Source organism: Motacilla alba, chromosome 14 (genome assembly GCF_015832195.1).
Source record: "Motacilla alba alba isolate MOTALB_02 chromosome 14, Motacilla_alba_V1.0_pri, whole genome shotgun sequence".
NCBI classification, from domain to species: Eukaryota; Metazoa; Chordata; class Aves; order Passeriformes; family Motacillidae; genus Motacilla; species Motacilla alba.
The window spans coordinates 8,079,017-8,097,991 of record NC_052029.1 but is presented as its reverse complement, the minus strand read 5'-3'; the positions used below and the strand labels follow the sequence as shown (position 1 = coordinate 8,097,991).

At 42.5% G+C, this 18,975-nt stretch overlaps 1 protein-coding gene across 5 annotated transcripts in view; it reads right to left on the bottom strand.

Moving 5' to 3' along the window:
- XYLT1 (xylosyltransferase 1) overlaps window positions 1–18,975 on the bottom strand; it is a 179,360-nt gene that overhangs the window by 140,399 nt on the left and 19,986 nt on the right. Inside the window, exon 1 of one of the 5 annotated variants that reach the window (XM_038151857.1) lies at window positions 9,039–18,975. This exon is cut by the window's right edge and continues 19,606 nt beyond it. The exons of the other annotated variants lie outside the window; for them this stretch is intronic. The gene's annotated coding sequence lies outside the window, so the exon portion shown is untranslated. The remainder of the gene's footprint in view (window positions 1–9,038) is intronic. 5 annotated transcript variants of the gene reach the window in all.

Genomic DNA, 18,975 nt, shown 5'->3' with positions numbered 1-18,975 from the left:
GAGCTGCAGGGCAAGGTACAGGAAATCCTGCAGTCACGCAGAAAATGGTCTTGCAGAGCTGGCTTTCATCACATTGCCCACCATCAGAAGCTGCACCGATGTCTGCAAAGAGTGAGCATTTCCAGGGTGGTCTGAGTGGCAGTGCAGTGACAAGATGTGGATGTGGAAGAGCCCCAGTCAGAGGTGCTGGGTGGTCCTGCAGCTCCTGTGAGCTCTCAGGCCACCAGAGTGGGCAGAGGCTGCTTGCTCCAAACCAACGAGCTGCCCTCGCTGCCAACAGCCTCACTGGTGCACAGCTTAACCAACCTGCTCTTCAGCAGCAACATGAGCCCACGTGGCTTCTGCCAGCCCTTAATTTTGACAAATGAACTGTTTGTGTGGCCAAATTGCAGAACTGATCCTAACTAAACACAAACCACGGGGTGAAAATGTATTTACTCAAGATCATTTTCTCAACTAGTTTGCTGAGAAGTTGCAAAGGATGGGAGGGCATTTTAATCCAGGACACCCACCAAAATTTAAGATTCAGATCAGCTCTATAAAAGTACTGCTTGGGCAACACCCCTGAGTATAAAATATAGGCTCTAGACAATCAAAACACTCCCACACATACAGGGCTACCCCACCACCTCTCCTCCCCTGTCTATCCCAACTCTGGATATTTTGCCACCAGAAACAACTGCAGCCTTTAATAGCTGATGGCTTTGGTACAAACTGTTCTAATCCTTGGCTAGTAAAATAAATCTGTATAGCTCCTTCGAAGCCAAAAATCTGAGGGTCTGTGTCTCCTCCTCAATGAACAATCACATGCTTTTCCAGCAGTGGAAGAGCAGCTCAGTTAAATCCAAGACCTGCTAGTTCCTTGCTTTTCAGTGAAGATAAAACTGTTCTCTTGTCTGCAGGAGCTGTACAGAAGACTATAGTCATTTACAAAACCTAAACTGCAGCAACACCTACTATGCCTTAGCTTACAATAACAGTCAGTGCCCAGAACTCCCTAATACCTCCATAAAAACCATTACCCAAAATAAATCCATCCAATCTTACTGAACATTTAAGTCACACACTGAATCTTCTGTCTATTACTGTTCCAGTTACAAATGAAGCCGGAATTATTCCTATCTTCAGTGTCTTTTACCACCTGAAAAGTATCTGCTGCAGCCAGCTCAGCACAGACCTGTGAACATAGCCAGGGCCAGCGACTGCAGCACACTGATGGCAGCAGGGAGCTTCCCCAGGTGTCTGTAAATGTGCCTGGCCACCGAGATGCTGCTGTCCCAGCCCTGCTCTGACATTTTGAATGTGTCAGCTCCGCAGGCCAGACATGCTGTCTCACAGGTACGAGCATCAGACAGTCCATGTTTTCACTTATTAACTCCAGGCACACTTATCTTTCAGCCCTGACACCTCAATACAGCACAGCTGCTCCAACACCACTTCCAAATCTGCGCTTAAGAATGATACATCTGACCAACTCACAGCAAGGGTCAACTGTCCTGCTTTCCTTAATAATTTATTAAGAGCTGGCAGGAGCCACAGCTTTGCTGCACTGTTCAGTTGTTCTAACAAACTGCACAGTTGGTTTCAGGTAGCAAACGAATTTCAGCATAAAATGCAAATGTGAAAAATGACAAGGAGGACTAATCTAATGGATCAATATAAGTGGGTTGCTTAGAGATGGCAAAGTGCACCGGATGCTGCTGACAAAGATCTTTTTCCCCCATGCCCCAGCTCATCTCTGAAGGCCCCACACGCCCTCGCTGCTGTGAACCACAGCTTCATGCCCACTTCCCCAGCAGATGCTGCTATGGAAGCCTCCAAGAGGGCACCCCAGGAGGTCCAGCCTGGGTATGATTTTGAGCGTAATTACACTCATGGATGTGGGTTATTTGTAGTTCTAGAGATGGAAAGGGAAAAAAAAAAAAAGTAAAAATTACACATGTCCTTATGCAACATTTTAATAGAGCTGGAGGAGTCTATATTTATAGAGTAACCAAGTGTCTTAAACAGCTACATAAAAAAGCACATGGAAGGAGACACTAATTCACTTGAGAGAATAAGCATTGCATTTATAGGGAAAAAAATGTCGTGTCTGACAACCATTCCAGTCATCATCTGTTATGAGAACAATCTGCCTGAATATTATCTGACACAGCACACAATGTAAAAAATCAGCAAGAAGACCCTGACCAAATTTAAAGATCAGGCTAATTTCAAGTTTCCAGACAAGTTACCAGAAGCAAATCAAAGCCTGCACAGTAAGGAACATGTTCCAAAGGTAAAGGAGCAGCTGAAGAGAACAGAGCAGGGCCAGTTTCAAAGCTGAGGCGGGCTGTGAACAGAAATCAGCCAGTCAGCACAGGGGCTGTGTGCTGCACTTGGAGCTATTGCAGGTAATCGAGCTGGAAATCCACATCAAAGCACTTGGAAAAGAGAGAGACACGGTGGTGGGCCAGCTTAAGTGGTGTTGGCATAATCCCAATAACAACAACAACAAAAAGAAAGCATATTTTCACCAGATTTGGCACTGCGCACAGAAAAAGACACCCCTGCAGTCCCTGCTCTCAAAGCAAAGCACGGCTGCTCAGTGACAGCCACACCGGGGAGTCACCAAAGGCTGCTGTGAGCAGCAGCTTCAGGTCTGAACCCTCCTGAACCACCCAGGGCCCTCCCAGAGAGGGGCACAGCCTGGCACAGAGCCAGGGTCCTGCCCTGAGCCTTTCCATCCTGCTATTCTCATGAGAAGGATCTTGCAAAAGAATAAACTGAGGACACCAAGAGGCTAGGAACACAACCCTGGGTCTTTCTTGAGGGAAAGGGAAAAGCAAGGGAAAAGCAAGGGAAAATCAGCTTTAAGAAAATCCAGCTAAAAATCTTGAGGGTAATAGAACGAGAAGCAGCCCATATAGCTTCATACAGACTAAAGCCTGCCAGACAAATTTAATTGCTTTATTTGTTCTTTGATAGAGTTAGAGAGCAGTGGATGAAAGGAACACAGAGGAGGTCATATTTCCTGGATTTCAGGACAGCACATGTGTCTCACGAAATCCTAATTGAAAAATTAATTCAAAAAGACTTGGGAAGGGGCAAGCGCAGCCCTGGAATTGAGAACTGGCTGCAGGACTGTAAACAAATGATAATGATAAATGGCACTGTATTGAGCTGAGGGGAGGTCATATTGAACAAATTCATTAATGACCTGGAACAAGGATTAAAGAGCACGCCAACAAAATCTGATGATTGCATTAAAGCTCGATTGTGTCTGACGGCTGCAAGGCTGCTGTAAGGTGAAGGGGACACGTCCAGCACCAGGATCCTGCTCCCAGATCCTTGGCAGGCAGGGCTGGCATGCTCCAGCCACAGCAGCCTGTCATCCATCGCACTGCACAGCTCCTTCCCTGCTGGCCACCCTGAAATAAACAGAATTTCCTGCTGCCCAAGAGCCAAACGAGACGTGTGGCAGCAACGCAGCCCTTGGCACGCGTCAGGAATGCAGGAGAGCACTGACAAGAGGAGGCTGAGACCTCCCAGACAAACACAGCCAGGAAAAGAAAATCCCACCACTAAAAATAACACAAATGCCTTAAATCCCACCAAGTTGTGTTTTTATGGTCTCCCTGATACAGCTTAAAAAATTGTGGGGTTATGGATTAAAGTCCCTGATAATTCCATTTAGGACCAGACACTTCCTCTGCACGGACTTACTGCATTCCAGTCTTTATGACAGGGGAGGAGAAAATTAAAGAAAGAAACAAACAAAAATTCCTAACCCAAAACAACAGATATGACCAAAAAAAAAATCCTGACCGAACAAACAACTTTTTGAAAAATTTTAATTAAAATTTTAACAACAGAATTTGTTAACACTGATTTTTAAAGGAGGAAACAGACAATTTACTTTTTTAAAGTACAGCTGCTGATTTTCAGCTTTGGAAGTATTGAGGGTTTAGCACTAGACTTTGAGTTTTACCAATAAGCTACAGGAAAAGATAAAGAATATGCAGGTACAACAGCAGTTTTGGCTCCTGTCTGCAGCTTTTATGCCAGAACTAAAACATATTTTTCCCAAATAACAGAACCTATCCATCATTTTTATTATCAGCCTGGATGCAGATCCAAGTTTCATCACTTGGTAAGTTAGAAAAACTCTCATTAGCATCTGTGTGTGTAGGGAGCCCATAAGAACACCTCATTAACTCATTAAAGAGGATTCTCACAGAGATTAGCTTCGTCAATCCTTCATTTAGCTACCAATCCATTCATGTGATGCTATTAAGCCCCTCATAAACAGCCAAGTGCTTAGTAATACACTGTAGGAGCTCAGGTTTGAACCCTACACTGGTGCACACTGCTGCTGTATTTGTGCTGCACCACCATGAAAATCACTGCAGCCCCAAAGGATCATTTATTTCCAAATGATGACCTGGAGCCAACATGTTGGACTAAGATGGGACACAATAACAGTACCCAAACCCAGGATTCCAAACCATTCTTAAACAAACCTTACTCCACATCACACATTTAATGACAGGACAAGAAACATGCACAGGCAAAAGAAAGAGTTTCAGTATTGCAGTGCAAAGCAGCTGCTGCTCACTGCCTGAATGGGGAAGCAGTCAGTGAGGAACCTCTCACCTTCATCCTTAATTTCCAGGTTTTTCTTCTTTTCCTTCCCTCTAACCCTTCTTTTGTGCATCACTGCTGTCACACCATCTGCAATCTATTTTCAATAAGGCACCTCTGCATAAACAGCACATCTGCCTCTGCCAAGAGAGGCTCCCTCTCTCTTCTGGAACAGGCTTCCAGCACTGCTTTGGCTCACTACAGTCACAATGATGACAGAGGCAAAATCTGCCACTTCCACACATCAGACAGGTATTGTGTGTTGGTAAACAGCAATTGTCATCCAGATGGCCCTACAGCAGCTTCATTTTGCACTGGCCTTCAGAAGGCACGGTGACAATTGCTCATGTAAGGACATGAACATGAGTCCTTCAATTCCTGCCAAAGCATCTCCATTCCCTGCACTGCAGTCAGTGCTGCCTCCACACTGGGAGGTGTCAGAGGATTTCAGTCCATCTAATTTCATAACTTTAATACAGATGCACAATTTTATTTTCAAGCTGAATAATTCAAAGGACATTCATTCACTCCCATCTGCTTAAATGAAACAGATTTGTAAGATCCTAATTAGCTTGTGTGTCCATAGTATCCTTTTGACCAAGAGCATTGGGTTGGTTTTGGCTGTGGCTGTGAATAAAAGGCCCCACAACTCTACTGCAATTCAGCATCATCTCACAAACATTCAGCTCAGACCTAACAACTGTTCTGACACATCCAAGCCACTTTGGGAAACATAAAATAATCTCTGCTACTGGAGGACAAACATGGCAGCTTGCAGGATGTGCAGGGGAGGCTGAGCTGCCTGCCTGACCCCAGGCAGCTGCCTGGGACTGAAGCTGTGTAGTAAGTGGCTTTCCAGATTTCAGGAACTCAGACAAAAGATGCTATTAATGGCACTTGGGGCTGGAGGGGGAAATCGTTGAATGTAAAGTTTCAAGTCATTGCACATTGAGGAAGAGGAGTAAGAAAAACTTGCCCACAGTAAAGGATTTTGTGAAAGGGAGCTCCACAGCTTGGTAGTATCACAAGCACCCTAGGAATCTGGAGAATGAGATGGGAGAAACTGTGGGGAGACTGAAGTTAAAAACTGCACACTGCATGGTTCATTTTCCTGTAATTCCTTTTATTCATTGCTATAATCAACTTGACATGCAAAGCTGTTCCCAGTTTACTGACAGCTTTTCAGCTGACATCTAGCTCTCAAGGTATTTTTTTTTTAAACTTAAATAGCTAATTATTCATTGCCTTAAACCAGGATATATAACAATGTCAGGAAATCATCTGTTCAAGTTATATCAAAAAGCCTTTGGGGATTAGTTCATCTCTTTTGTATGCTGCAGAAAACACTCACTTGTAAACAATTAAATCATCATTTGAAATCTGTCTACACTTTTAGCATCTCTGAATGTAGACTGATAAACCATATGAACAAGTACCTTATTGTTGCATCTAGAACCCAGGGCTGAAAGGTTTTCCTCCACAGTATCTTATTTGGTGGAGGCTGAAGGCTGAATTTACAGGCTAATACAGGCTCTCTGTAAAACCTGTAAAAAGATTTTTAAAAATGCAATAGCTGCTTAAGGAGACCGGTTACACTATTCTTAGGTTATGCTGAGAGCAGAAGACATGCCACAAGGATATCAACACATTTTGGCACAGAGGCACTTGACCTCCATGTAACAGAGTCATGGCTGATAGAAAAAAAGCATTTAAATTTAGCCATGAAGGCTCAGCCATTGGCCTGAATCTGCAGTAACCAAACCTCAGAGTACCCTGCTTCAAGATGCAAGCTCCTGCATAACACACATTAGAAGAGACATTAGAAGGACATCAGAGCAAAAGCATTTAAAACTGGTTTTAGATTGCTATTTGAAATTAATCTATTTCTTTTTGGTCTCCTATTGACTCCTTGACTGCATTTTTAAGGGCTGTAGCTTTGTGGAATACAAACACAATGTAAGCAGAACATTCCATAGGAAGAAGCTCCTTTCTCAGTGTCTTGGGCTGAGCAGTGCAGCAGAAAGTTCCTGAGCCTGGACAGTGCTTGTCTGCACATCTCATTACAGCTGTGCAGCCTGAGAGCTTCCATCACCACCCCTGAAAGGGAGCAGTAGTATTCCACTACCCAAAGATTCCTTAGTTTTGAAAATTTGCTTGAGCAAATATATATTTTACAATTACATTGGTCACTCGAGGGGTTCATAATAGGGTTATCCCTATGCTCAAGAATTTAACTTTCTATTCTACTTCTCTGAATCAAAAACCCATAAAAGTATTGAGATGAAAGGCAAACTTGCTGTTACTGCTTCACCACTAATTGTGTGATTTTGTGGCTGTAGTACCTTGATAAATGTTTTGGCTAATTGATTTGAATCACTGCAGCTGTATCCTTTTTATGATATAATTGCTGACCCAGTCAAGAGAACAACACAAAACAAATTATCTTCCTTATGGAATGAAAGCCAAGTAGGTTCTTGTGACACTACAACTTCCTTTCAGCTAGTGGAAGCAAACATAGAGCACACAGACAGAGGAGATGCAGACAGCACATCATTGTTTCAGAGAGGAACTCCTCCACGGCCAAGAAATGCGCTGAGATGGGATCACTGAGGCACAGAGCCTCAGCTGTCTGGCACTCAGGGAGCCTTTGGCCACAAAAACAGGACATGGGCACTTTCTGCCCTTGAGTCAGTGCCCAGATCTGGGATAGTGAGTTACTATGGTGGAAATTAAAAATATGACAGGACAAGAATGAATTTTACATATTTAAAGGGTGTTTCCCAATGTCTTGAGTCTTCAGCTGCACAGAAAAACTCACCTGGAACTAAAGGCAGAATGGTTAAAGCCAGCTCATCTCAAATGCTCAGGGGAGAGGTTTGGGTTTATTGTTTGTTTCTTTATGATTGTTTGGTTTGTGGGTTTTGTTTGTTTGCTTATTTTTAACTAAAACTGAGGATTACACACTCCAGTTTCTGACATGGTACCTTCAAGTAAATCAACACAAACTCTAAACTAGCGGGAAGTTGTAGGCAGGTTCTCACCCAAGCATAAGGAAAAGTTTCCTATTTGCTGGAACAAACCAGAACTTCTGAGAAGAGGGCAGACTGATCATCCAGGCTTAGTAAAAAAATAATTACAAGAAGTTGCTACATGTACACCATCTCTTTTCTTGAAGATACCATCACTGATCTAAAGCGTAAATAAACACTGTTGCTCTGTCAGAGGCAGATAATTTACTGAACATGACATTGCTAATGGCAATATTGTACAAGACACAAGTGTTTCAGACAAAAAAAACCTGAAGAATGTATTTCTCATTCTAACAATTCTGCAACTGACAGGTGACTGCTGGGCTGCAGATAGGAAATTCAGTTTTATCTGAGAGGAAACACACCTCAGCTCATTCTTTTGGTAGTTTCCGAGAGCAACAGTTCCTTTAAGTAAAGTCAATGCATAAATCAAACACCTCTTAAACTATAAATAATAAGATTCCTGTATTTGAAAAATAATGCACATTTTCAACATTATCTCCCTCCTAGAGTAATTACATTTTTAGAGAGGTAACAAGTTTTGAAGTGCAAAATTTCCACAGCAAAATCTGTCAGTGTAATCAACAGTGGTCAGTTCTTTCTAAGGAAATGGCTTTATTTTTTTAAAACAGTCTACTAACTAACCTTTAGAATAAAACATTTAATTTATTTCTATTATTCTTATTGAAAATAAACTGAAAATTTCAGAGGAAATAAACCATAAATCTGCTTGAATATGAGCTAACACTGCTCCTGCCCTTTCATGCATGTATGCTTGAGCTGACACTGCTCATGCCTATCATGTACCATATCTGTATTATATCAGAATTTGACTTTGGGGATGTTTCTAATTTCAATTTAAAAAGAGCAAGTCACCACCACCTGACTTTGGGAAGGGCATAAGGGGTAGGTTTGTACAGAAAGGATCATCAAAATAGCAAGCACTGGCTTTTTAAACAGATGTCTTTGAAAGCAACCAAACACATCCTCTCATTCATTCCTTAATGGCCAGGAGAAAGCCTGCTCCCCTGGAGCAGAGCTCATACTATCTGAAGGCAGGGCTTTCTCAGTAAGCAAGAAATACCATTGTTCTAAGCTAAGCAGAAACTTAATGCACAGCCCTTCTGATCTGTTTTAATGGACTGAAGGTTAAGAAACTTCATGACCTTCTTCAACATGTGCTAATCAGATCTTTAAATAGTAATGGATGGGCTTTATCCTCAAGTTCTCCTAAAAAAGACAGCTCATTTCCGAAAAAGGAAACAAGGAAATGAGCCTCGAATTTTTGATTGCTAGCTGAGGAAAAGTAATACACAAAGCTCTGAAAAGGAGGAGTTACAATGCTGAAGTGAGATGACTCAGAGTACTGCAATTAAGAGCTCAAACCTGCAGACAGCCCTCAGGAGGACAGGAGCAGAGGCCAGGGTGGTCTGGCTTGCATCAATCCTGGCCATGACTTCCTGGAAGTAATGAAAGATCCAGATGAGAAGATCACTATAAGGAGATAAAAATACCATAAAGTAATGTTTGAAACACATAATTAATAAGTGCTTCACAGCAGCAGAAAGGAAGCATTACTCTCCATGAACACGGGGGCTCATTCATTCAAACACTGATGTGCTCAGCACTACCCCCACACAACCAAAATGCCTCTATACTATTATGGGATTACAATTCTTTTTTCTGTTTATACTCACAGATATGGAAGTCTCTATTTCAAACCATGATTCTGCAGTAAGTGACCATTAAAGATGTGCACACCCTTCCTACCAGGAGACACATTGCAATGGTTTTTTGACCAATGCTCTCCCAGAACTTCAGATGGACTGGATTATTTTCCTTCCTATGCTGCATCACAATGACTGTGAAGACCTTTCTCTGAATTTACCAGAGCAAGTCCTTTATGCCTTCAATAACTTGAGGCTGTAAAAAAGATTTAAGCCTAAATTTCTCATGAAAAATTAAAAATGAAATTTCAAGAGAAACCTCTACATTCAGTAACATGAGTTGATCACCTACTCAGGAGCCAATAAAAGTGCATTTTTTGAAATGCTTAACACTTTATAAATCTATTTGACTAGTCAATAACTTTGCTTTTTGTATTAATTTTTCCAAAATCGACTTTCTTACTGCATGGTATGTAAAAGCAATTAGACTGTTCTTTCCTTTCACATGTACATCCTGGGAAGAAAACAATGCCATATAAATCAGACTTTTACTGAAGAGGGAGATTATTATATCACTTTACAGCAATCCACTACAAACTAATTCCTTCCAATCTAAAGCCAAGTATGCCAGCTGATGGTGTCTAAGGAAAAGAAAAAGTATCAGGCAATGAATAAACTCTAATGGCAACTCAAGAAAGGTCTTGAAGGTAAAGCCTTTCGTCCTGCACAATCAGTCCTTGTTGATGGCAAGGCAGAGAGCTCTGAGAATGCAAACACTCACTGTGCTGGCATCCTATACCATGGGCACCAGGGCTCTAACTTTGTTATTTCCCCGAGGAGCAGCAATTTTCTTCGTGCAGCAGCAAGGCAGCGTGGCTTTCCAAGGGCGCCTCGCAGCCAAGTTTTACTCAGGGGTGAAAGAAGGCCATTGAGTGTGGCTGCCAGCAGGCACCCTGCTTCAGGGCACAGACAGGGCTCCTGCCAGGCTGCCCTCACCCGTGACACCTGGGGGACACTTAACACCTGGGATTATTGCAGAGGGAGGCGGCCAAATTAAACGAAGAATGATTATTAGGTTTTAAAAGTAGTTATGAACGTTACAGGGCCTTGCTTTTCCTTTCCTTGGACAAAAAAGTTACTTGACTGAACCCAAAAGGAAGCCGGGACTGACTCCTGAAAATAGCAGTTACCCAAGAGAGCCAGCCCTCAAAATGCAGCTGAGACAGGGCTAACCTGAGACACCAGCTGAACAGTCTCCATTTACACACCATTTTGTCTGTAGTTCTTGCAAAATACTAGCCAAGATTTTTCTCTTTTCACTACATGAAACAAAGGTGATATTTGCTTTTCAATTTTTAGGAGGCCACCAACAGTTTTAGTGTAACCATAACATTTTGGATAGTATTTTCCAAGCTCTTTGTAAGGGACATATAGACACAGTCAAGCCCATTGAAATTCACAATATGAAGCAGATGCATGTACAAGGCACACCACATTTAACATTTTGCACCACAATATATTTCAATATTTCTGAGCTGACATCAGACATGCTTAAATTCCATGCAGATAATGGATGGACAATAGCACCTACAGCTCAAAGCTCTGGGCAACTTCTGCATCAAGAACAAGTTGCAAAGAGCAGTGAAAGGTAACTAGACACGTTCAGGGCAGGAATGGAAACAATCTTCACTAATGCAGGAGTGTGGGGAAGGAGAGCCATTCTGCACTGCTCTGCTCCCAAAGAAACCAAAGACAAGGCCAGTATAGTCAGCAGACCAAGAGTTACCCCATTCTGCTTGGTCTAGTGCTTAAAAATAAAAAAAAACGTGCAAAATAAAACAGTGGTGTTAAGCAAGCAACCTAAATTACAAGTCTTTTTTACTGTCAGGTGTGAAGATCAGTACGAGCAGAAGTCTGAAGTATGCCATCACAGAGTATCCTGAAAGTGATAAAAATATCTCCAGCTAAAAAGAAGCAAAGCCCTCCTACACCATAATATGTAATGCAAAAGCTCCTTACTTTGGTTCATACAAAAATAGCAGAGCTGAGTTGATCACTCACAGACTATCAATTACCTTGTTCTTATTCATATCCTCCCAACAACAGCCAACAGCTGGGAGACAGTGGTACCCCTTGTCACTGATGACCTGGCACACCACAGCCACCTTAACCACGAAGCAAGCTCAGGGTTATGCAGATGGTCCTTAAAATATTCTATACACTGTCATTGAAAATTGTGGCCAAGAGCAATTTGAATTGTGTAGCTTAGAAAATCACAACAGCAGCCTGCCCACGTACCAGTAAATAACAAGGATAAGCAACTTATTAATAAATTAAACCAACCTACACAGAGTGCTTAGCAGGAGAGGACTTGTTTGGGATTTCTGCAGGGTGTATTTAAGTATTTCTGCCTGACGTAGCTTTTATGTCAGGGAGGTAACACAGTAGAGCTCACTGAACTTAATTTATGCTCACTATGCAAACCACAGCCAGCTGTGAATTTATTAAAATCCTTATTGCAATAACCATATCACTTCAAGCATGAAAGTCATAGTTCCACTTTCAGGCTTAGTCAACTGATTTTAAAAAAAGGAGGGTAGGGTTAAGATAATAGTGTTAATAGTGTTTGGGTGATCAAGTTGAAAACATGACCAACTGAGTAGCTCCTACAAAGCAGGCCTGCTCCGCCTTGCAGCTGTCCCTAGCAGAATCTCCTGTGGAAGAGTCCAAGCCATGGGCTTGGGGCTTTGACCCCATCCAGGCTGGGACACCAGGCCTGGCAACCCAGGGAAACACAGCTGGGTTATGGCAAAGATGAATGATGCATGCACACACACAAAATGAACTGCTGAACTCTCGGACACACCATCACCATTTTAGAGCCATCCAGCAGCTCCAGTTATCCATTCACTTGGCAAATAACTGTGAATTTTTCCAGACTGCTGAGACCACCTGCAATGGCTACAGGTGGATAACATGGAGAGAGATATGACTTCTTTGATGAAACTAAAACATGGAAACATCCAGACAAACCAGGGCAGATTCAGGCTGCCAGGAGATGAAGTCTTGATTTCTTATTCTAGGTCTGCCACCAACCCTTTGTGGGGCCTCGGGCTACCTTTCGTTTCCTCATCAGACATGGCAGCATATTCATACACATTTACAAGGCACCACACTTGTACTGAGGTCAAAGAAAATCAGGAATCTTTTTACCAGATCATCCTACAGATTTCCAGTATTACTATCAAGGGGATTACTCGAACCTAATCCAATCTAAAACGATTTGATGGGGAAAAAAGCCCTCAGATATTTCAAATTTATACTACAGCAAAATATCATGGGGGTACCTCCTTTGCGGGAGGGCTCTCACCCTTTCAGAGTTCAAAGGCTCACCACAAAAACAGGTGTGACAGCATTTCAAAAAAGGCTGCAACCCCATTTTCTTGTCAAGTTGCAATCCACAGTCTGCAACAGAGCAACTGAAATGACAAAAATTACTTTTGTGATAACCTCTGCATTTATCTTCTTTTTAAAAATCATGTAATTTGGCTTTACCCTAAAGGAATTACACCTGAAATTAATATAATCATTACTCCTCATTGGCCCATTAAATCAAAACTGTAAGGAGATAAAAGTTAGCAATAAAAAATTAACTTCATTCCTACCTAAAGCTGGGTGGAATTTTCACTGTATTAATTGAGGTGAGTTTGCAGCCAGGCCTTGCTCTCTGCCTCAGTAAACTGCATCCTGTTGAAACAATGTTGTGGAAATGAACCAAGCTCTAGCCCTGCTGCCTCTCAGACAGGTACCAGCCCAAGCTCTCTGCAGCTGACACCCACCCCAGGGTGCCTGGCCCGTGTCCTCAGCACCTGCCTTGCCCCAGGACGCACAGCCACAGGGCACTCCAACACTGACACCTATCCCAAAGCCCAGCTACAGAGAGAGGCATCCAGCTCCCTGCACAGCAGCCTTTCCTGAGTAAACATGCCATACATCAGACTTTGCTGTTGCTGTTGTTTAAATGCTGTGTTTGTAGAATGGAGCAACAAAACTTCTTGCAGGTAATGCTGGCAGGCTACTAGGTTAGAAATTGTACATGAGAAACAAGGGCATCCCAACACGATGGAAGTAGGAAGCAATGGTGGTCCCAATGAAGGGAACTGTCCCACTGAAGGACACACAGCTGAGGTTTCCAAAAGGAGCCAACTTCACTCAAAACTAGTGGCATCTGCATGCCTAAGTGTCAAACACACTTCAAAATTACAGGTGTTAACAAATATTCAACTGGGACTCAAGTAAAAAATGGCAAATGCCCTCTGGATGGTGCCAGAGATCTGCACTCCATTGAAGGTCTTGAAAATTGTGGGTAGTTGCACCTATAATGAAGTGGGTTCCACATATGTACCCCAAAAATCCCAAAGCTCAGCTTGGGAGCAGTCTTTCCTTTAAATGATGCATTTTGACTGCCTAGCATCACATTTCAACAGAAAATCAATTGGAAACAGCAGGTGAATGAGAGAAAAAAATAAAATAAAATACAGTATTTGCTTCTCATATGTGATGTTGGCTCATCCTTGTCAATAAAAACAGCCAAGATGCTCCTAATTGTGCCTGTGTAACCACTGACCTTTAAAAGAAAAAGTCATTTCATTTCAGAACACTCAAAATTCCTGAAAAATAAAATAAATCTGTTCTGCCAACAGAGGACACACCATCAAAACAAGCAGATATATAATGCCATAGGCAGCAGCAAATTTTCAGCACTACACAGATTATCTGAGCAATTATTTATGCAAAGCTGTGAGGTGCTGAATGTACACCATGGATGATGTTCTGAGCTGGCCAACTTCAGCCACTACAGAAATGTAAACCAGCCCTCAGCAAAACCCAACACACAGAGCAACCCTGCTCATGTTTACAGGAGCAGGAGACACTTCTACAGCACCCTGGCTGCGTTGAGCCCTGGCCTCACTGCAGCACACATCTGCACAACAATCACAACTTTCTTAAAACGATGTAGGGCAGTACAATGACATATGTTAAATATAGCCACGAGAGAGCTGGGAGGAGAAATCCATGAATAACTGTATTGATTGCAGTAAAGAAAACCTGGATGCATTTGGAGTGGAGACATTTCCTGATGAAATTCTTTCCATTTGGTAAAAACACAGACATTGTCTTACACCTTTCCACACACTAAAACTGTAAAACAAAACTCCAGACACTACTGTTAAGAGTTCAAGTATCTGCTCAACTATTGTTGCAGACAGGGACAGAAAATGGATCTTCCAGCACAAAGAACATCTGATGCTTTGAAATTAACCATAATTCTTAATATCAAACAGAAGTTGGAAAATTTGAATTTAGTTCTATGAAAATTCTAGATAAAATTTCTATGTTTTCTATGCTTTCACTTTAGGAGATAAAGAATTTACTCTAATGCCCACATTATCCCACATGTATAGTCACTACCAGCTCTTATGTATTCAGACTATATTGTAAGGGATGGGATAGAACAAGATGACAACAGTGCTAGGAGGGTGGCAGAGAAGTAGTGTCTCTTCTGGTCTCTAGTTCTTTAAAGACTTACACTGAGTTTTCACACATGAAAGTGTGTTTCCCAATGTTAACTGCTCTGTTAATAAATAAATAAGAAGTCAGGTATTCTACACTCACTGTCACTCTACACACAATCTGTATGTGAAATTCCTCAAGACTCTGGCTGAAACCCAGACTAAGGTTGATTTTACTGCCTCTGAAAATTCAGGCAGTTAATTTATGCAAGTATTACCAGTTTCGAGAATTCGTTCTCTTGCCAACAAACGTTAGGAAACTTCCCCAGAGACAACTCTGCCCCTCTGAAAGCCACAAGCAGCACTTTTGAGAGTCACCTCTCGGGGTGGCAGTAACTTGCCTGGCACATTATTCCCTAACATCCTAACTTCGTGTGCTGCTGGTCCCAGTTTCCCCCCTACAGCAGATGGCAGGAGCTAGCACTGGTGGCTCCACAGCTGGGCTATTTTGTGCCATTTTGTGGCCACCACCCAGCACTCTGAGCAAACAGGAACTGGCTCAGCCATGGCCTGGCCTCAGGCACAGGGTGCCACGAGCACCCAGCAGAGCTGGCCGTGCAGAAACCCAAAGAGGAAGCGCCGCAGCAGTGAGAGTACAGCACACACAGCTGGGATTCACAGGGGCAAAGAGAAAAACCAAGAATGGTTACAAGATGAGGAACAGTGATAACAGCCAGGGAAAGGGAGGAAGAGGTAGAGATAGTAAGTTTAAAAGTGGAAAGCTGAGAAAGATCTTTACAGGAAGCACAGATGGGAGCTCCTCTTCGTGAGCATCTACCGGTCTGCAGGGGCTGGCAGAACACAGTGAAGCACCCAATGCTAGCATCATCTCCATGACAGGCACTTCAGCAAAAATAAAATCTTTCTCTTCCTGAAAGCTTAAGCTCTGCCCTGAAACATAATCCTCTGCTGTTTGCTTTTCTGCTCGTCTCCTTCCATCAATCATTTCAAGTGCTAGGAACCCGCAGTCCTTGCTGTACCCAACACAGTTTTCATTCACAATACCTCTGCTACCTTATCCAAAAGATCAGAATTTCAAAATCTGCATTGTAGGACACATTAAATTCTCTTAAAAAAAAAAAGGCATACAAACATGCAATGAACATGCAATAACCTATATTGCTGCTGTGTTTGTCAGACTTCCTCAGGGAATCCTCTGAATAGCATTTAGAATCCCTCTGCACAAGACTTTCAGCCATGCATGAATTAGATTTGCAGTGAAAACCTGTATGAGAAACCCCAACAGGCAGGTGAAACAGCTATGTTCTAGCACAGAACAGCTCCCCTACACCCAATAAAACTCTTGCCTTGTCATTAAGTGTTCATCTTTCTGTTACCTAAGCAGCAGCACGGAAGGCTTCTGTCACACTAATCCGTACCGTGTGAAACAGATTTTAGGCAGGTAAGCAAGGTTGAAAGTACTTCCAAACAACACAGTAAGGAGCAAGAGCAGTACATCCTAATTTGGGGGCTCAGGATCATCACCTTACACACAAGTCTGCTGCACCTGAGAAATCAACACCAACACAATGATAGCTCACACCTACTCATTACTGCAAGTCAGAAACTGCTTGCAATGACCAGAGGACATGTGCAGGAGAGTACAAGTGAAACCTGCAGTTGTGCAGGACACACAACCTGTTCACTTCAGATGAGACTGGTGAAAATAAATATGCAGATGAAGACAGAGGCTACCCCCATTGCTATCAAAGCCCAGTTAATTTATTTTTCCATTCATTCATGCCTAGAATGCTTGGGCAGAAAAAAGCATATTTCTTTATTTTTCCAAAGCTTTTGTTCTCTCTGCTCACACACATGCACATGAGACAGTGTTTAATGCCTGTTCTTCCCTGGAAGCACATGGCCCAAGGAGCCCCCTGCCTGAGCAGAGCTGCTGAGGATGTGATGCTCAGCTGCCTGACCCTGTGGGTAGGTGTCCCACTGCTGCAGCTCCTGGGAGCAGCAGCACTGGGCTCACTGAGAGCCTGCTGGCACTGCTGCCCAAGGCACACAGGTGGAATTCTGATGGGCTCCCCACCACTCCCAGACTTTACAAGGTACAGTTTTAACAGGGCTGGCTGCTTTTGAGGCACTGTGAATGAGCCAATATCTATAACTGTGATTTTACAAGATGACTGAAGTGCCACATCCCAAGGAGTGCCTGCAAAAGACTGTCCAAATGCAGATCAGGCCACAGCATCCAGAGATCCTGGAGAGGGAAAAGCTGTGCAGCCCCATCACACAAACCCATCTGACAGGATCCTGAAATAAAGCCTAATACAGTTTCCCTCTGACAGAGTCCACACCAGGCCTCTTGCTCTCCAGAGAAACAAAACAGGCATTTTTGTATGGAAACACTCTGCTCCTTTGCCTGCTGAAGACTTTGAAATCACACACACTTATTAGTTATTCCATGCAGGCGTGTGAACCTTTGCACTTGGATGTTGAAGGAAAAATTTATCCTTGACATAAAAATCAATCACATTAACAGTGCAACTCTCCAAACTCCTGCAGGTTCACTCCAAAGAGAGCACTAATTCTTTTTTTAACTTTGAATGAGTCAGATAAAGTGTCTGCTCAGGGCTTTGTTTGTAGGAATTAAACATTTATGCGAGATCCCTGAGAATTTTATGTAGCAGCTTTTAGCAGAAAATTAATGTTTCCAGCCAATTTTTATTTGAATTTGTATTGAATACCACAGGATTTTCTTATGGTATTGTATTGTAGCAACTGTTTCAGAGCTCCCAAACTTGCTCTCTTCCAAACTAGGAAAGTTTGGCAAATCAATCAGAACTTATGAAGTATTTAAAACAAAAGGATAAATATGGCAACAGGAGAAGTTTGACAACCTGATGAATAATCAGAAAGCTAAAGGAAGAACATCTTAACAGAAAATGTTACAAAGAAGTAATTTATTCCTCATAGAGTAATAAGCCTCTATGAGATAAAATTCAATTTTTAAAAGGTTCATGGATTGGTTTAACTACCATAGTTAGGAAACTGCAGCATTTTGTTGCCAACATGACATTTCTGAAAACAGCAAGCAGCAACACATACCAAACCATGTCTGTAAATCAATCTGGTGGGAGACAAGAAGTGCTAAATGAATCAAAACTCCTAGCAAACAGTATGCTGTAGAATAGCTCTTCAAAGATGCAAACAGACTAACAGAGCTCTGAAGACAAACTGGTAGAGCGATGTAAAGGTAAAGCCCACCAAGCACAATTTCAGGAGATTATAAAGCTCTAAGAGTCTTGCCATCAAATCCAAGAGGTTTGAATAGAATGCAAGCAGCCTGCCTCTAAAGTTAGCTCCACAAAAGTCCTAGGACCAACTACTTTTGTTAAAATAGCAAAATACTCATTTGGAAAAGGCATTTTCCTGAACCATTTAGATGCAGGGAGGAAGAAAAGAAAAACTGAAAATCTGGAAGTGTGTGGAAGGCTGTGGCTAAACATTTCTTTTGTAACAAACTGCAGTTTCCTGAAGTCAAACAGATATTTATGTGCAAAGCTGCCTTCCAACCAGAAGCACATTCTCCTCTCTGGGTTTGTTTGCTTTGCCTTTTTTACAATGCAGAGCATCGTTACAGGTTACACAAAAGCCCCTGAGTAACCCCACTGGGACTGGGGGCCTCTCTGTGCTGAACATATAGTAAAATAACATTCCTGCTTCAAAGGAGACTTAGAAGATCCAGAGACAAAAGACTCAATCCAGAAAGAAAATGAGGCACAGAGGCCACCAAAGGCCACAAAAAAAGGTCAGCAAGGATAAAACTTCCGAGTTCTGTCCCCTTGTGTGCAGTATTACCCCTGCAGAGTCAAGAGGTCTCCCAGCATCGACTGATCCTTTCTCCCAGTGCCAGTAATAAACTGTAATGTCCTCTGAAGTCAGGAGGAGACACAGGACAATGGGGGAAGCTACTCTTGCACTGTGCAGAACAAAAGTCACCCCTATAGGGTCTGCCTCACAAGGCTTAAGTGTAGAGTTCACTTCTCTACAGGAACCAAGATAAAGATCACTCTATATTTAATTTAACTGAGGTGAAGTTACTGCAGCAGTGCTGGACAACTTCACTGAGGC